General features: G+C 36.7%; 1 protein-coding gene across 11 annotated transcripts in view; it reads left to right on the top strand.

The window, feature by feature from the left end:
- Window positions 1-16,273, top strand: part of LOC114676844 (uncharacterized) — a 451,137-nt gene extending 434,864 nt beyond the window's left edge. For 4 of the 11 annotated variants that reach the window (XR_003727931.2, XM_077997952.1, XM_077997951.1 and 1 more), the window contains one exon: window positions 1,327-9,161. The gene's annotated coding sequence lies outside the window, so the exon portion shown is untranslated. Of the gene's footprint in view, window positions 1-1,326; window positions 9,162-10,102 lie in introns of those variants that run through there. The other 7 variants (XM_077997958.1, XM_077997955.1, XM_077997961.1 and 4 more) reach the window with 5 other exon arrangements.
- The last annotated feature ends 319 nt before the right edge of the window (window positions 16,274-16,592 follow it).

Raw genomic sequence — 16,592 nt, 5'->3', positions numbered from 1 at the left:
ATTGAATTCAAGAAATTGGAAAATCAACAAGTAAATCACAGAACTAATATTTTTAAAGAAAAAATTCTTTAATATTTTATAAGGAGTAAGAAGCAAGAAAAAAATGAGAAAGAATATAACATGCAGAAAATTTTTTAAAAATACTGAGGGTAATGCTTAAGAAGGTAATCGCAAATTTCTAGAAGAAACGCTAGCAAATATAATTTGTATAGGATGTTAAAACAATACCTAATAATGCATTACTACTTTATCTTAGTAATGTATAGATGATTTCAATAATCAATTTATAATATTTGACCTTATGTAATGGCATTCTCTCTCCGTGTGTTCAAATTTTCTTATAGGACTAATACATATGTTTTAATATACTTCTGACAAGTTTATGCTTTTTGTGAAAATTAGAAAGATTTTTTTCCATTACATTTTTTACCTGGTTATTGCTGGATTAGAAGAGTCACAAAATTCCACACACACAACTTGGATGTAAACAAAAAAATATATCACACATAATCTGGTCTTTTTCTGAATTCCACTTCCAAAACTTGGCAGAAAATCAAAGTGTTCAATCTCCTATGAATCTACTCTGATCTACTATACTAAAACACACCTAGTCTTTTTGTCTTGCATTTTTTCCCCTTCCCCATTATCTCTTCCTAAATCTTGCCTGGGAATTGAAAGCCCAGTAGAGATCTTATTCTGTCACTAAGCAAAATCTCATTTACAATTTTGGTTAAGGAGAGGGAACATATTAAAACATATCAACAATTTTAAAATCGATATTAATTATTAAATTTCATGTAGGTTTTAGAAATTTTTTACTTGTATACTTTTGACTTTATTTTATAAAATTACATTTTGAAAACTTCTACATTTTTAGGAAATACATGGTAGCTAAAAAGCTGTGTTTGCTCTCTGCTACATTTGCTTATCCTATCCTTCATTGCTCCTTGGATTTTAGTCTGATTGGTCTTGGGACATGCCTGTTCCCCACAAACACCCCCACCACCATACCCCATTGTTGTGACACATCTTGCTTATTAATGTGGTGGGAGTGGACCTCACTTACAGAATGTTTGCAGACTAGACATTAGGCTATAGGCCTTTACCATGGAGCAGCAAAGTGGTGTCTCACACCTCATCCACAAAGGTTGATCGAGTCCAAGCCCCTCTCCAGGTTCATGTTCATGTACAGCTCTTTGTTCTTATTGTAACAACCTACATTTTAGAATAGGCAGTGAGGACCATTACCAAGAGAAGTAGGAGGGGCAACCTTCGGCTGTTTGTTTTACAGGATCTCAACGTGTGAATTTACTCTTCTCTTCACAGAATGGGATACCTGCCTGGCACTTACCAAGCTACACTTGAAGAGGATCAGTCCATATCATCATGTCCCCAATTTCACAGCACCAAGTATTTTATTTGTTCATAAATGCCCTATTGTGGACATCTAGCAAAAAACAATACATCAAAAATGAGATATGCATAAATTTTCATGGAATAAGGTATAAAGCCCAACTCTCAATACATACTGAACATAACAGGAGTCTAGGAAATATTCTAAAACAAATGGGAATGCAGAATGTGCCACAGAAAATAAGACACATCAATGAGGGTAGGTTTGAAATACCAATTTAAGGCAGACTTTTACCCTTTGGCCAGGCTGTAACATTAAAATTCCATAGTTAAGAACTTACTATATATTCAGGCGTTTTAAGAACTCTGCATATATAATTACATTTGACCCTTCTAATGCCTTTATCAGATAGGTTCTATTATTGCTGTTTTTTAAATAAAGAAGATAAACTTTGAAGAGATTAATAAATTAATAAATTGGTCCTCCATGGCACAGATTAATAAATAGCAGAACCTTGATTCAAATTCTAATTTTGTCCTCGATATTAACTTCCTAATCCTAACGTTATAATGTTGTTTCATGTTGTTATGTGTTACTTTTATGGATTACAAAAGGTTAAAAACCCATTTATATCAGTTTAAGAAAAAGCAGAAATCATAGGAAGGTACTTCCCCCTTTCTATGAGGGGTTTCATAGAAACCAAGTACAGGAATGCAGCTGGGCCTCAGGAATAGCAGAAACCAGGGAATAAAGACTGACCAAACTTTGTTTCCACCTCTGCCCCAGCCACCTGACCACCTTCCACCACACTCCACCAATTCCCTCCACCCCCGCTCTACCCCCACCCCCACCCCCGCCCCGCAGTGTCTTACTCACTTAGTCCACTTAGTGGAAACCATAGTTACTGTGAGCTTTCTATCTTTTAGTCCAAATATTCAATGCCCAAAAAGAGATGCTTGACTGCTTGACTTTTTTTTTTCTAATCACAAACAACACTAATTGTGGGGATGGAACACTTTGGCTAGGTTTAGGTCATTGTGCATTCTAAAACTATTATCTATTCATTTTCTTAAATCAAGAATATTTTGAAAATGTTTTATATGTCTGACACTGTCTGTAGTACTGTGAATCCAGCAGTGAACCAGACAAACAAGATCTTATATTCTATAGAGAGAGACAGGGAATAAGTAAGTTAAAATATATAATAAATATCCAAGAGGCAAATACATATATAAGAGAAATACATAAGCTAATTTCAAATAGTACTATGTTAAAACAAGGTAATATAAAGCAAATGATTGATGGGGTGGAGGAGTGGAGGTCAATATTAGATATATAAGAGAATAGTTATCTGAGATAACATCTAAATAGAGACCCAGCTGACAGGAAAAAAACAGCCGTCAAAAAATCAGGAAAATGATGGCAGGCAGAGAGGATGAAGGGTACAAACGCAATGAGCTGAGAATATTAGGCAGCCAGGATGGCTAGAACCTAGTAAGCAAATGGGAAAAATGTAGGAAATAAGTTAGAGGCAGGGAGGCAGATAGGGACTAAAGTTATGTATAGGAGGCTCTGCAAGGCATTTGAATGTTATTCATGTGGAAAAAGTTATAGCCAAAGGGAGGATGCTATGATTTTCTCAAGTTGGGTTAGGTACCCTTTGGGTTATGTTTTAATTTGACAGCTTTTGTTGCAGCCAGAAGATTGTAGAATGAAGTGGAGTGTTTCCCATGGGAGCTGTGGTTCTGGGCAGATAAAGCAATGCACAGTTCTATTCTCTTCACAATTCTGTTCAAGTACTTCTGCTATAAATCCCCTTAACAGTCAGTCCCCCCACTGTCAATCACAGTAGCCACTGCTCTTCCAAAACCAGCTTTATCTAGGTTTATTTTCTACCAGTTTTCCATATTTTAAATTTTCTTATCTTTTATACAATTTTAAGGCTGTTTAAAAGGGCTAGCTCAATTGAAATATGAATAACTTTCCAGCGTTGGAAAGTGATCTTTGTTATGCTGAATTCATTGATTGATTACCTGATAGTAACACTTATTTGAATTACTGTCTCTTGCCTCTAGGCATTGGCTTCCAGGTAGATTTCACTGGGCTTTGTATTTTAAAGTTTCCTATCTTCCAAGCTCTGTTATTTGCCATGCTTATTTTCAGCTTTCTTAGGAAAAAAAATGATTGGATCCTGGGGGCATTTGCTAGATATCTGGCAAGGAGCATCACACAGGTATAAAAGCAAGTCAACCTGACTGAGGAAAATGGAGTAAAATGGAAAAGGATGCCAGTAGAAAGGAGAGAATCTGGGAAGGGGAAAAAAAAAGGGAAACTATAGACAGTCAGGTAGTAGTCATATCAAAAAACAAAGGAGTGCCCCCAAAGAGTTATGAATTGCTGCAGGAGAATTAATGAGATGGAAAATTTCTCAAGGAAAAAGAGCCAAGTATATATAAAGGGGAGAAAAGCATAAAAGGAAGAAAAAAAAAATAAGGGAAAAGAAAAAATTTTTAAAAACCCCAAGTGCAAAGTGAAAGAGTAAAACAAAAGAAAGGATAAATGAGGAAATGGTGCATTGCATTAAAGCAAATGTATTCTGTTTTCTTTATTCTTATCTTTAACTGGCTTTGCATTTCTCGGGTAGCAAAGCCAAACTGAAAGGATAATTTTGTTTATGTACCCAATTTGCATAATTGTGCAATATAAATTACAATGCTAATTAAGGACAGCCCTTGGGCTTCTGGAATTGGGTCAAAGTGGCTCCCCAAGTGCAGGGAGGTTGGGGCATTGGCTCTGTCCCCTCTCCCACTGCAGGGAAGCTGGGCAACAAAAAAGAACCTCTCTGACAGTGTGTGAAATCTTGTCAGAATTTGTTGAAGACCCAGAACTGTATGTCTCATTCCCAGACTTGGCTTTTAAAATCATTTTTGTGTGATTCCGCAATGAGGCTCTTGAAAGCTAAAATTTCTTCTAAATGTGGTGTTGGTTATCATTTTATGAGTCCCCTCCCATTTTTTTTTTTTTTTAATTCAGAGAATTTTGGTTGAAACATTGTAGATAACTGCACATGAACCTGGCATGCAATATTTTCTCACTGGACTCTTGCCAGAATTGTCTCAAACCAGTGGATGATATACTCTGCTCAGGCTTTTATGGAGCCAGGGGAAGATGACAAGCTGATTTCTGAGCTTGAGTTAAATCCATGTCCTTAAAACTAACTAAACAATTGTACCATAACTACATCAAATTCAGTCCCAGAGCATTTATTCCCTGCACTGTTCATAATAGAGAATTGAGAGGTATAGAGTTCTTATCATTTTTAGCTTGGGGTTTTCAAGGAAAGAATTACTTCTGAGTTACTGTTGTGAAGGCTGGCATAACTATTTTGGAGGAACCTCTGTTTAGGTCTGTTTTGAAGGTGGTGTTTGGCAAGCCTTTGGTAGCCATTGAAACTTGACCTCAAGCAAGTTGTATGCAAAGTAGAAACAAGCAGCTCTCAATCACTCAAGTACCTGAGGCACTAGTGAGGGAGACCGATTATCCTTTCTCCGTCATCTCTATTCACTTTCCTTTTTCTCCTTCTCCTTTTGAGAAAGTGTAAGCCACTTTTATAAGAGATTTATGATCTACCTTACTTGGGTAACAGCATAACAGTTAAGGCTGCTAGTTGTATACACATGATTTTGACTTTGAAATACCAAGAAGCTCTTTCCACTGGGATAATTATAGGAGTAATTGGAAAATACGTGACCTGTGTTACTTTGTTTGCTAGAGCAATGTTTTCCAAACTCTTTCATGTCCAGACATATGAAAAAACAAAAAGATAACTATGTGATCCTGGGGTGCTATAGTCCGAATATTTTTGTACCCCCTTGGAGGTAAAGATAACCCCCAAGGTAATGGGATGAGAAGGTGGGGCCTTTGGAAGGCAGTTGAATCATATTGGTGGAGTGCTTGTCAATGGAGTAAGTGCCCTTATAAAGGTGGCCTAAAAGAGGCTCCTTGCTCCTTCTGCCGTATGATATTTCAGTGAGAAGACAGCTATTTCTAAAGAAGCGGGCCCTCAGGAAACTTGGAACCTATCGTCCCTTGATCTTGGACTTTCCAACCTCCAGAACTAGGAGGAAAATATTGTGTTGTTTTTAAGCCACCCAGTCTATGGTATAGCAATCTGAACAGACTAAGACATAGGGTAAACTAGAGGAGAATTGGGACTGTGGGCAGGGCCGATCAGGTTCCAAGGTGACTGGATCTTTGGCTCTGACCAACTCAACCTTCCAATTTCCTGAAACTAAGGGGTTGGTATCTCGTGGCATGTCAGTATATCTCGAGCAAGGTCCCACACCGTAATCCATGCAGCAACAATGTTCAAGTGATCATTCGTAAGGAGTCCATGGTCAAACCAGCATGGCGTAAGTTGGGTTAAACACACAGACTTAAACATGTTTATCGCAAGGATTGTGACATTAGCAACCCTTATTTTTACCACTTATTCTCTTTTTCCCTGTGGAACCCACCTCTCTGTGCTCTCGCTTTTCTCCACGTGGTTTGGGTGGAACTAGCCTACCCTTGGCTGTAAAGGAGGGCGCTTGACCTGTTCCAGTCAGTGAGAGTAGCGTATGCCCCAGGCCATAGGGATTGGTTCAGGCTGACAGGAGACTAGAGCATGGCAAATCAGAGTCAGACTCAGGAACACTAGACAAATTTGGGAAATTCTTCGTAGTATTTTTTGAGCAGGTAGATAAAACTACGAATGAATTTTCTAAGTTACTACTGGTATCCAAGATAATATACTTCTCATTTTGCTGAAGCTAGTCTGAATTGGGTATTATTTTCAACTGGAGAAGACTTGATATTTATTTTTATTTCCTAAGATTCAGGTCTAATAGATCATGTTCCTGCTTAAAAGTCTCCAGGACTCACCATTGCATATGGGATAAAGTCTGAGTAATTGTAACTGATCTATATGTTTTACCTATAATTGCAGTAAATGTGGGGGCGGGTTCTCTCTCACTAGTTTATTGATGAGAGTGTTAGCTAAGAGTAAACAGGGTGGTGAGAGTCTGTAGTCTAGTTAAGTATCCTTTTAATATGTTGGTTGAGGGGTCCTCAACAAACAGATTGCTTTTTGCTCCTAGAGTTGGTCATGCCTTTGGGTAGATTTTTTTTTTCTTTTTTTCTGCAATTGTTCAGGTGGATTTAGTAACTCCAGCCTTTCTTTCTGGCCTATACTTTGGTACTAATTATAAAGGCATAATCTTGACAATGTAGACATTTTAGAGAATACTCCTTCTGATGGTTGTATATGTATTGAGAACAATTACTCTAAAGCAGTGATTCTTAAAGTGTCGTCCCTGTACCAGCAGTATTGCCACCTGGGAAATTGTTAGCGATGTAAAGTCTTGGGCCAAACCTCAGATCCATTGAATCAGAAAATCTGGGGATGATGGCCAGCAATTTGTATTTTAACAAGGTGATTCTCTTGCATGACAGTTTTCAAATGGTTGACAAGAAAGGTCAAAGCCTGGAGAATATCTTGGTTGAGGACTTCCTAAAATCTTCTATCTCATTACCCCAGTATACTTTCCTCATACCTTTTTAATTGCTATTTCACTAGAGTTTTTACTTCTCTCAGGAACTCATCCTATTTAACTGGGTTTTTAGTTTTGCAATTTTATGCCCCCTCTGCATGGATGTCTATTGTCAGGTTCTCACTTTTCTTGATTGTTTTCCTGGAAAATTAAAAGATCAAGTCAACTGGATTTTTATTAGTTCAACTTCCATTATATCTTCTTCAGGGTGGAGTTTAAAATTATCATATATACTTGCTCCCCCCCCCAACTCCTTAGATTTACCATCTTGTTGATTTCAGACTAGTATTTAAATCATATTTCCTAGATAGGCAACTGATGCCATTGTGAGATACAAAATAGTTCATATAACATAGCAAGGGGATATCATTCTAGAATTAAACTCATGTTATAGAAATTTCATCACGAAGGTAAAACACATTTGTACAAATTGAATTTTGACTGTATTTGCATCCCAAGCAGTAGACCAAGACAGACACTGTTTAATTGTTTAGAGCATCAGCTATGAAGTCAGACTTCCTGAGTTCAGATCTAACCCACCACTTGCTGATTATGTGGCCTTGGGCAAACCCTCTGTACCTCAGTTTCTTTTTCTGCCTGAATAAGGAAAATGCTCAGTAAATTTTAGTTAATGTTATAGCTTTTGAGGCAACATTCTGAGAAAGGTGCCTTCACGTGATAGCCAGGCAAGGTTTGTCTAAACTAAAATCGTGTCTGTATAAACACACATAAAGGCTCGTATTTTGAAGACAAAGATAATTGGTTGAGAATGATTAAACCTATACTGGTAAATGAAAATAACAAACAGTTCTTATAAAACTTGCAGTATGTACTCAAACTTAACATAACTTTAATTGATGTGCTATCAGATTTAGTTTAGTTCACATTAACCCAAGCCCAGAAACTTGCACCAATTTTAGCTAAGATAATAGTCTCTGTTATTTCTAATCTACTCTCTTTTTATTTGACTAGAAGTTCTTATTTTCCTTTTCTGAGGGCCTAATTCTCTTCTAACTCCACTTACTCAGATGTTATCATCATGTTTATAAATGGATCAGTCTCAGGTGTTGTTACTTTCATGCCTGTGAGCACATATTATTGTTTGAAAAAAAGTGTTCTAAAGTTTTTAAATAGCTAAAAATTTATGTAAAAATTCTTGCTATACCGCAGCCCAGAAGAGCTATGGCTTTTCTCCACTATGGCTATGATGCCTGCCAGGAATTGTTAGTTGTCCCAGTAATGTCCCTAATACCTGTATGAATAATCTTTGGGTGACTGGGCATAGAATTTTACACTCTACAGCATACTGGCTATATTTGCTTCTTCACCGTTACACCCATCATATACTGTCTGGTCTTAAAATTCCACTTGCATATTACATATATACCTGCATTTGCTTATTTAAAAACTATTAAATGTCAGATACTGTTCTAGGCTTAAGGGTTAAGCAAGCTAGGCTTAAGTAAACTTAACGGTTTACTTAAGTCCCTGCCATTATGATGCTTATATTAACAATGAAATAAACTGTAATCATTCTAGAAGGCAGAAACAGAAAGTTTTCTTGTCGCCTTTTTCTTAGCAGAGCGCTGGAAACATAAGTAGGTGCTTAATAGAGACTCCTGGATTATTGAAATGCATACTATACTTAAACATTAGGAACTCCTGAGGAGCCTGGCTGAAGAAGGAAGCTCAGCAAATGCAGGCTTATGAAGTGGAAGATTAATTGAGCAGCAAATCACTTTAGAGAATACCGAGTAGAACTTTCTTAGGTGAAATAACAGAAAATACCTGTTGTTTTAGTAAGGGAGGAGACCACCCCTCATATTGTCTTATGCTGAATTTCTGCCTCCAAAGAAAAAACAAGTAAAAACTAAAAGACAGAAATGAAATCCACAGGCAGGCAGCCCAGCACCACACCCTGGGCCTGGTAGTTAAAGATCAACCCCTGACCTAATTGGTTCTGTTATCTATAAATTACAGACGTTGTATAGAAAAGCACTGTGAAAATCCCTGTCCTGCTCTGTTCCATTCTAATTACCGGTGCAAGCAGCCCCCAGTCACGTACCCCCTGCTTGCTCAATTGATCATGACCCTCTCACGTGGACCCCCTTAGAGTTGTGAGCCCTTAAAAGGGACAGGAACTGCTCACTCAGGGAACTCAGTTGTTGGAGACATGAGTCTTGCCGAAGCTCCCGGCCGAATAAAGCCCTTCCTTCTTTAACTCAGTGTCTGAGGGGTTTTGTCTGTGGCTTGTCCTGCTACACTAGCAATTAAAACTTAGCTGTACCATACAGTCAATTGACTGTACCAAAATTGACCGTACCATACAGTGTACCCTATAGTATACCCCCTGCCCCTTGCTGACCTAGTGAAGACTTGTGGGAGGTATCGGAAAGAGAACTGGAATTAAGGTGGGAAAATCAAGATCTGTGACTTTAGCCAAATGTCTTGGTTTCACGAAACCCACATAAAATGGGACATTTTGGGGGATATTGTGAGAATTAAAAGAATAGAATATTTGAAAACACTTTGGTACATTTTTCTAGGCAGAACAGAATTGAGTCTTGGGCAAGGTGTCTTGAGTTAAAATGGTGATGAAAAAAATGAATCATTGAAAGAGAAGGAAGCATCCTAATTTACAGTCATTAAGGACTGCCATGAAATTCCACCCCATGAAACTCTGAAGTGGGTGTATATACCTTCAGGAATATGTAGCTTGATCATCAAGAGATTCCAGTATACTGCCACAACACACTTTTATAGTTTAGACCATGATCATGTGGTAGAGATAGTTAAAAATATTTAATCTCTCTTATGCTCAAATAATGAGTATAGGAAACAAATAAGAATTTAAATATTTCTGAAGATCATTGTGAAAATGTCTAGCATATTTTGTAAACAACAATTTCTTGGATTATTAGATACTTTGCTGTTTGCTTTTCAGTAGGCACAAACATATTGTGAGTTGTTCTGTATTTATGAAGTTACAATAAACTGTGAAAATAACAGAATGCATTCTGGGTAAGCTAAAGCAGTAGTCCAAATATTTCATTAATATTCAGATCCATACTTTGTGTTGTATTCTTATTCAAAAATATATTTTAAAATATTATTGTAAGTACGTTTCTTATTGCCACTTTTTAATTTTCATTTGTAGGTTGTGGAAAATGCACTAGAATCAACAAACACGGGGACAAATTCAACTCGGATATCAAGTCTTCAGAGAAGTTTTTCCTGCCTTTCTCTCCCTGTAGAATTAAGTATTCTTCCACTGTGACACCATCTAACTTGTGCTCACATCTTCCTCTATTGTAGTTATGTGTTCACATGCCTGTTTTTTTGTACCAGGTTCTCCCAAAGGGAGACATTTAGTCTTACTCTTCTTGGTAACTTTAGCACAGACCTGGCAGATTGTTGATGCTCAACAAATGTTTATTGACTCAGATACGTTCAATTGAACATTGACTTTTGATCAACTCTGGGAAAAGTCTGCAAAGCTAGTGAGGACATTCAGAAATTCATTTCATTTCAATCTTAACTAAATAAATTATTGAAGTCTCAGAACTTCTCAGTACTTATGTGTCTCAGATTTAGACACATAGAAACTTGGGTAAATAACATCTATATTGTTATATTCCTCAAAAAAGTTTATCTTTTCATGAAATGAATCTACTGAGGATATTTATAGAAGCTGAATGTAAGTGAGCAGAATAAAGTGGCGTGTGTGTGTGTATGTGTGTGTATGTAATTTGAAGAGTAGGTGGGAGAAGGTTGTGATAGGATAGCAGATCTTGTTTATAATAGTCACTAGCTATAACAGACACTGACTGATGCCTTTCCAATATCCACATCCCTTTTCTTTCTTTCTTTTTTTTTTTCTTTTTTTTTTTTTTTTTTTTTTTTGGAACAGAGTCTCGCTCTGTCCCCCAGGCTGAAATGCAATGGCACGATCTCGGCTTACTGCATCCTCTGCCTCCCAGGTTCAAGCAATTCTCGTGCCTCAGCCTCCCGAGTAGCTGGGATTACAGGCTCCTGCCACCACGCCCAGCTAATTTTTGTATTTTTAGTAGCAGTGGGGTTTTGCCATGTTGGCCAGGCTGGTCTTGAACTCCTGACCTCAGGTGATCCACCTGCCTCAGCCTCCCAAAGTGCTGGGATTACAGGCATGAGCCACCGTGTCTGGCTCCCTTTTCTTACTTAATGGCTGTGCCAATTAACTAGAAATGTATCAAGTTAAAAACCTTCCTTCAGTAGCTTCCAATGCAAATAAAGGTACCCATGTAATCCCAGTCTGGCCAACATTAAAATTGACGGAAGACTGTGGTTGGGGCTTCAAGGAAAGCGTTATAGAAAGATAAACTGACTGGATTTGTCCCTTAGTTCACTGGTCCCCAACCTTTTTGGCACCAAGAGACCAGTTTGTGGAAGACAGTTTTTTCCATGGACCAGGAGGGTGCTGGGGGATGGTTTTGGGATGAAACTGTTTCACCTCAGATATCATCAGGCCTTAGATTCTCATAAGGAGCATGCAACCTAGATACCTTACATGTGCAGTTCACAATAGGGTTCGTGCTCCTATGAGAATCTAATGCCACTGCTGATCTGACAGGAGGCAGAGCTCAGGCAGTAGTGCTCGCTGGTTCCACTGCTCGCCTCCTGCTGTGCAGCCCAGTTCCTAACAGGCCACAGACCAGTAATGGTTTGCAGCCCAGGGTTTGGGGGCCCCTGTCTTAGTTCCTTTGCCTTCCTCCCAGATGGATGCCTGGAGGAACGATCATCCCACAATTGTGAAAATTAAAGCCACATTTTAGAGTTGGTTTCAATTGTAATACAGAAGAAATCTGGACCTTGATGACATTTGAGCTAGAGTACTAATCTTGATCTTCCTATTCATGAGCTTGTTGCAAGAGACAGATAAATCTTTTACTGATTTAACTCATTGTTGAGATTTCTTGGAACTAAACGTAGTCCTAATACATTTTTTCTTCCCCAGGAAAATGGTAGATCATGACTTTTCAAATCTAATAAAACTCGTGTAGCTAAAACCACTCTGCTGAAACAATTCCATCTCAGCCCATGGTACAAGGGATTTTCCTGGATGAAAAATGGTGTCTGATCATTTTGTTGATTTCTTTGTTGGTTTTTCCTGAAACCTAGGGTTAAAGAATCCAGAAAAGTTGTCTTAGGTAGAGATATAATTTCTGTGGACATCAACTGATAAATGCAATTACAGTTTGTATGCCTAGGTTTGGCAAAAATCATATGAGCAACATCCCTCACATAATATTGTTCTAATTAAATTTTATTTCTTTCTTGGTATGAAACATGCTGCAAAAGCACAATCAATGAACACTGGACAGTTTCCTTAAATCTTGCTCTTCGTCCTATTTATATAATTTATTGTGTCAGTGGTTCTCAAGTGGTATGCTCCTGCAACTCAGCATCTGAAAATCCTTCCCAGATGTGCTGAAAAATTTTCATTAATTTGTATATTCTGTTTTATTTTTATAACCAAGTACACATGCTTGTGACTGGAAAACACCCCTCATTTAATCCCAGGGGAATATTTGGGCTTGATTCATGCCCTGCTCACTCCACCCCATTATTCAAATAGAGATCACTGAAGAAATCCCTGCCCTATAAATTTAGCTGATCCAAAAACAAAATGGAAAATTCATTATTTTAAAGATTTCTACAAGATCTTTGTACCACTCCATTTTTTTTTTCCTATTAAGAATTATATGATTCTAAAATAAGTTCCAACCCTAAGTATCAAAACTGGAACACAACTTTAAAACAGGAAGTGATTATCTCCTCAGTGGTATTTAATACAGAGGTGATAGCTCTGGTTAGTGAATTTCAGGACTAGAAATCTGGCCTGCTGCCTCTTATCTTAGAGGAGGTACAATAAGAAGAGGATTAGAACTACTGTATATATTAACAAGAAGAACTCTCTATTATGTTCAGCTATGATTATATATGGTATTATGTTTCTTTTTATGAACTACAGTTCACTGTCTTTCAACATAATGTTTGCCCAAGGTGGGGGTGGGTGTGTGTCTGTGTGTATATGCATGTGTGCACATATGTGTATGTATATTTGATTCATTCATTCTGACCTACTGAATTTACTGAAGCAATGAAAAGAAATACCTTGAACTGAGGGACCTGGCTTAACTCAACATCTGTACCATCTACCTTTGAGTATACATTCCTTTACTATGAAACATGGAACCTAAAACTAAAATTGCATTTGCTAAACTACTTTGGGTGAGATTAGCTTTGGTCAATTAGATGTTCTTGTGTAACATTTAGAAGGTGATAGTAAGGCAAAGGTCATGTGACTGGCTGAATTTATGTTCAATGATCTTTATTGGGGTACACTTTGTATATAATAATAAATAATGCACACATTTAAAGTGTACAATTTGATGAGTTCTGACAAACTTACGTGCATGTATAACCGGCATCAATATCAAGATACATAATGATCCCCTCATTCCGGAATAGTCTCTTGTGTTCTTTCCAGCCAATGCCCCACCCCTGGATTCTGGCAACAATTGATCTGCTTTTTATTACCATGGATCATATTTGTCTTTCCTAGAGATACAAATAAATGAAATAATGTAGTGTGTCCTCTTTAACTTTGGCTTGTTTCTCTCAGCACACTATTTCTGAAATTTGTCCATACCGTTGATATGGCAGACAGAATTTTAAGGTGGTTCCTAAAATTCTTGCCTCCTGGTATATATAATTTTCTCTCAGTTTTCCACTGAACACTAATCTAGGTGCTATTGTAAAGGGATTTTTCTAGTGTAATTAAAGTCCCTAATAAGTTTATTTTAAGTTAGAAAAATTTTCCTGGGTGAGCTTGAGTTAAGTGAGTGACCTACGCAGGTGAGTCTTTAGAAAAAAAATTAAGAGATATTTGAAGCATAGACAAAATTCTGTTGGCTTTTAAAAGAAAACTTCCACGTGATAGAGAAAGCCAGATGTTAGGGAACACCAGGTTACCTCTAAATTGACAGCCAGCAAAAAAGCTAAGACCTCAGTCTTATTATCATAAAGAATTGAATTCTGTCAACAGCCAGATGACCTTAGAGGAGGACCCTGAGCCTCAGATGAGATCACGACCCTGGCCAATACCTTAAATTCAGCCTGGTGAGATACGAACAGAGAACTCAGCTATGCCATGTTCAGATTTCTCACCTGTAGAGCGGTGAATTAATAAGTGAACATTATTTGAACCTGCTAAGTTTGTGGTGATTTGTTACACACCAAGAGAAAACATATACTGTATATATCATTAGATTTTTCCTTTATATTGGTGAGTATATTTGTTATAACTTCCTAACAAATCGACAATAATTAAATGTCTTAAGACAACACATATTTATTACCTCATAGTTTCTGTGGGTCAGAAATCTGGGCATGGTTTATGTAAGTTCTTTGATTTAAAGTTGTAGGTAAACCTGTAAACAAGGAAGCAGTCAAGACCGAGGTCTCATCTGAAAGTCAACTCGGGATGGGTCTGGTTCCAGCCTCACTTAACATAACAGTTGGCAGGATTCAGTTGCACTTGGGTAGTTGGATTGATGGCCTGAGATAATTACGTAGCTATTAGCTAGATTTCACCCTCAGTTTGTTGCCATGTGGCACTCCCCAAGGTGTCAATTTACTTCATCAAAACCAGCAAGGGAGAGAATCCGCTAGCAAGATGCTGCAATCTCTAGTAATGTAGCTACAGAAATGACATCACCTTAGCAATGGGATATTTTATTGATTAGAAAGAAATTACTCAACAGGAGGGGATTACACAATGTAGTGAATACCAGGAAGCTGAGATCAGAAGGAGCTAGTTTAGAAGTTGCCTACCACAGTGAGTAGTGTTCTATTACCTGAATATACCAGAATGTCTGTATCCACTCAACGGGGCATAGACGTTTGTGTTCATTCAAGATGCAGACTATTATTATTTGAACAATAAAAGTTACTATGAACATGTAAGTATAAGCTTCTGTGTGGGCATGTTTCATTTGTTTTGAGTGAAATTGCTGGGTCACATAGAAAATGCATATTTAATCTTACAAGAAACTGCTTAAAATGCTTTACAAAGTGATTTTACCATTTTACACTTCCAGCAATGTCTAGCAATATATCATAGATCTAGTGGTTTCATATCTCCACAAACACTTGATATTGTCACTCAGTTTAATTGTAGCTCTTTAGATAGGCTTCTAATGGTACTCGTTATGATTTTAATATGCATTTCCCTAATGCTTATTAGGGACTAATTATGTTAAGCATCTTTTCATGTATTTAGAGGCCATTTCTGTATCTTCTTTTGTAAAATATCTGTTTAAGTAGCTTGCCCATTTGGATCGCTTTACATTTTATTATAGAGTCATAAGAGTTCTTTATATATTCTGAATATAACTCTTTTATCAGACATACATGTATATATATCAAATATTTTTTTCCAAGTTTGTGGCTTGTGTTTTTACTTTTTATACTGTTTATTGAACAGTAGATTTTAGATTCATTTTATCCATTCTTCTGTTATGATCGATACTTTTTGAACTAGCTGTGAAAATATTGCTATGTAAAAATAAAAAATATATTTTCATCCTGAGTTTCATAATTAGCTTTCACTCATGTCTGTGATTCATTCTGAGTTGTTTTCTTGTATAGTTTAAAGTCAGAGTGGGTATTTGTTTGCTTACTTATGTATAGATATTTCTAATTATTTCTAGCACCATTTATTAAAAAGTCTCCTTTTTTACCCATTGCATTATTTTGTTTAAATTATTATGACTAAAATCAAATTACCAAATACACATGGTCTATTTTGAACTATTTATTCTGTTTCATTGATTTTTATGTGTTCCTTTTCTCCAATATGATTGTCTTAATTACTGTAAATTTGTTGGAAATATGGGAGTCAAATTTAAGGATTTTAATTTTGTCCTCTTATCAAGTTGTTTTGGCTCTTCTAGGTCCTTTGCATTTTCCTGTAACATTTGGAATTAGATGGTCAATATTTCCCTGAAATAAAGCCTGCTGGGATTTTGAACAGGATTGTATGGAATCTATAAATCAATTTAGTGAGAATTAATAACTTACATTAATTAGTCTAATTGATGAACATAGTATCCTCTTCCATTTATTTAGGTCTTTGACTTCTCAGAAATATTTTATAGTTTTCAGTGTGTAGGTCTGGAAGTTCATAAAATTCTAAGTGTTTTATGGTTTTGACTGTAATTGTAAATACCTCCCATTGTTAATTGTTAGTATACAGAAATACAATAAATTTTATATTAATTTTGTCTTATGCAATCTTCTATACTCACTTCTTTCCAATAGTTTTATGTGGAATTCTTAGAAGCTTCCACTTATATCATCATGTCATTTGGTAATTAAAACAATTTTACATCCTTAATCTCTATGTCTTTTTTAAAATTTTGCTTTATTGCACTTCAGTACAATGTTGAATAGGAGTATTGAACACTGATTCTTCCCTTATTCCTAATGCTGAGGAGAAAAGTCTTTCATTTTAAGTGTGATGTTAACTGTAACTTTTTATAGGTGCCTTTCATTGGATTGAGAATGTTCCTTTTTATCGCTCGTTTACCGAGATGTTTTTATCA

The sequence above is a fragment of the Macaca mulatta genome, chromosome 3 (genome assembly GCF_049350105.2).
Source record: "Macaca mulatta isolate MMU2019108-1 chromosome 3, T2T-MMU8v2.0, whole genome shotgun sequence".
NCBI classification, from domain to species: Eukaryota; Metazoa; Chordata; class Mammalia; order Primates; family Cercopithecidae; genus Macaca; species Macaca mulatta.
The sequence above is the reverse complement of the archived record's forward strand: the minus strand, read 5'-3'. Positions and strand labels throughout refer to the sequence as shown.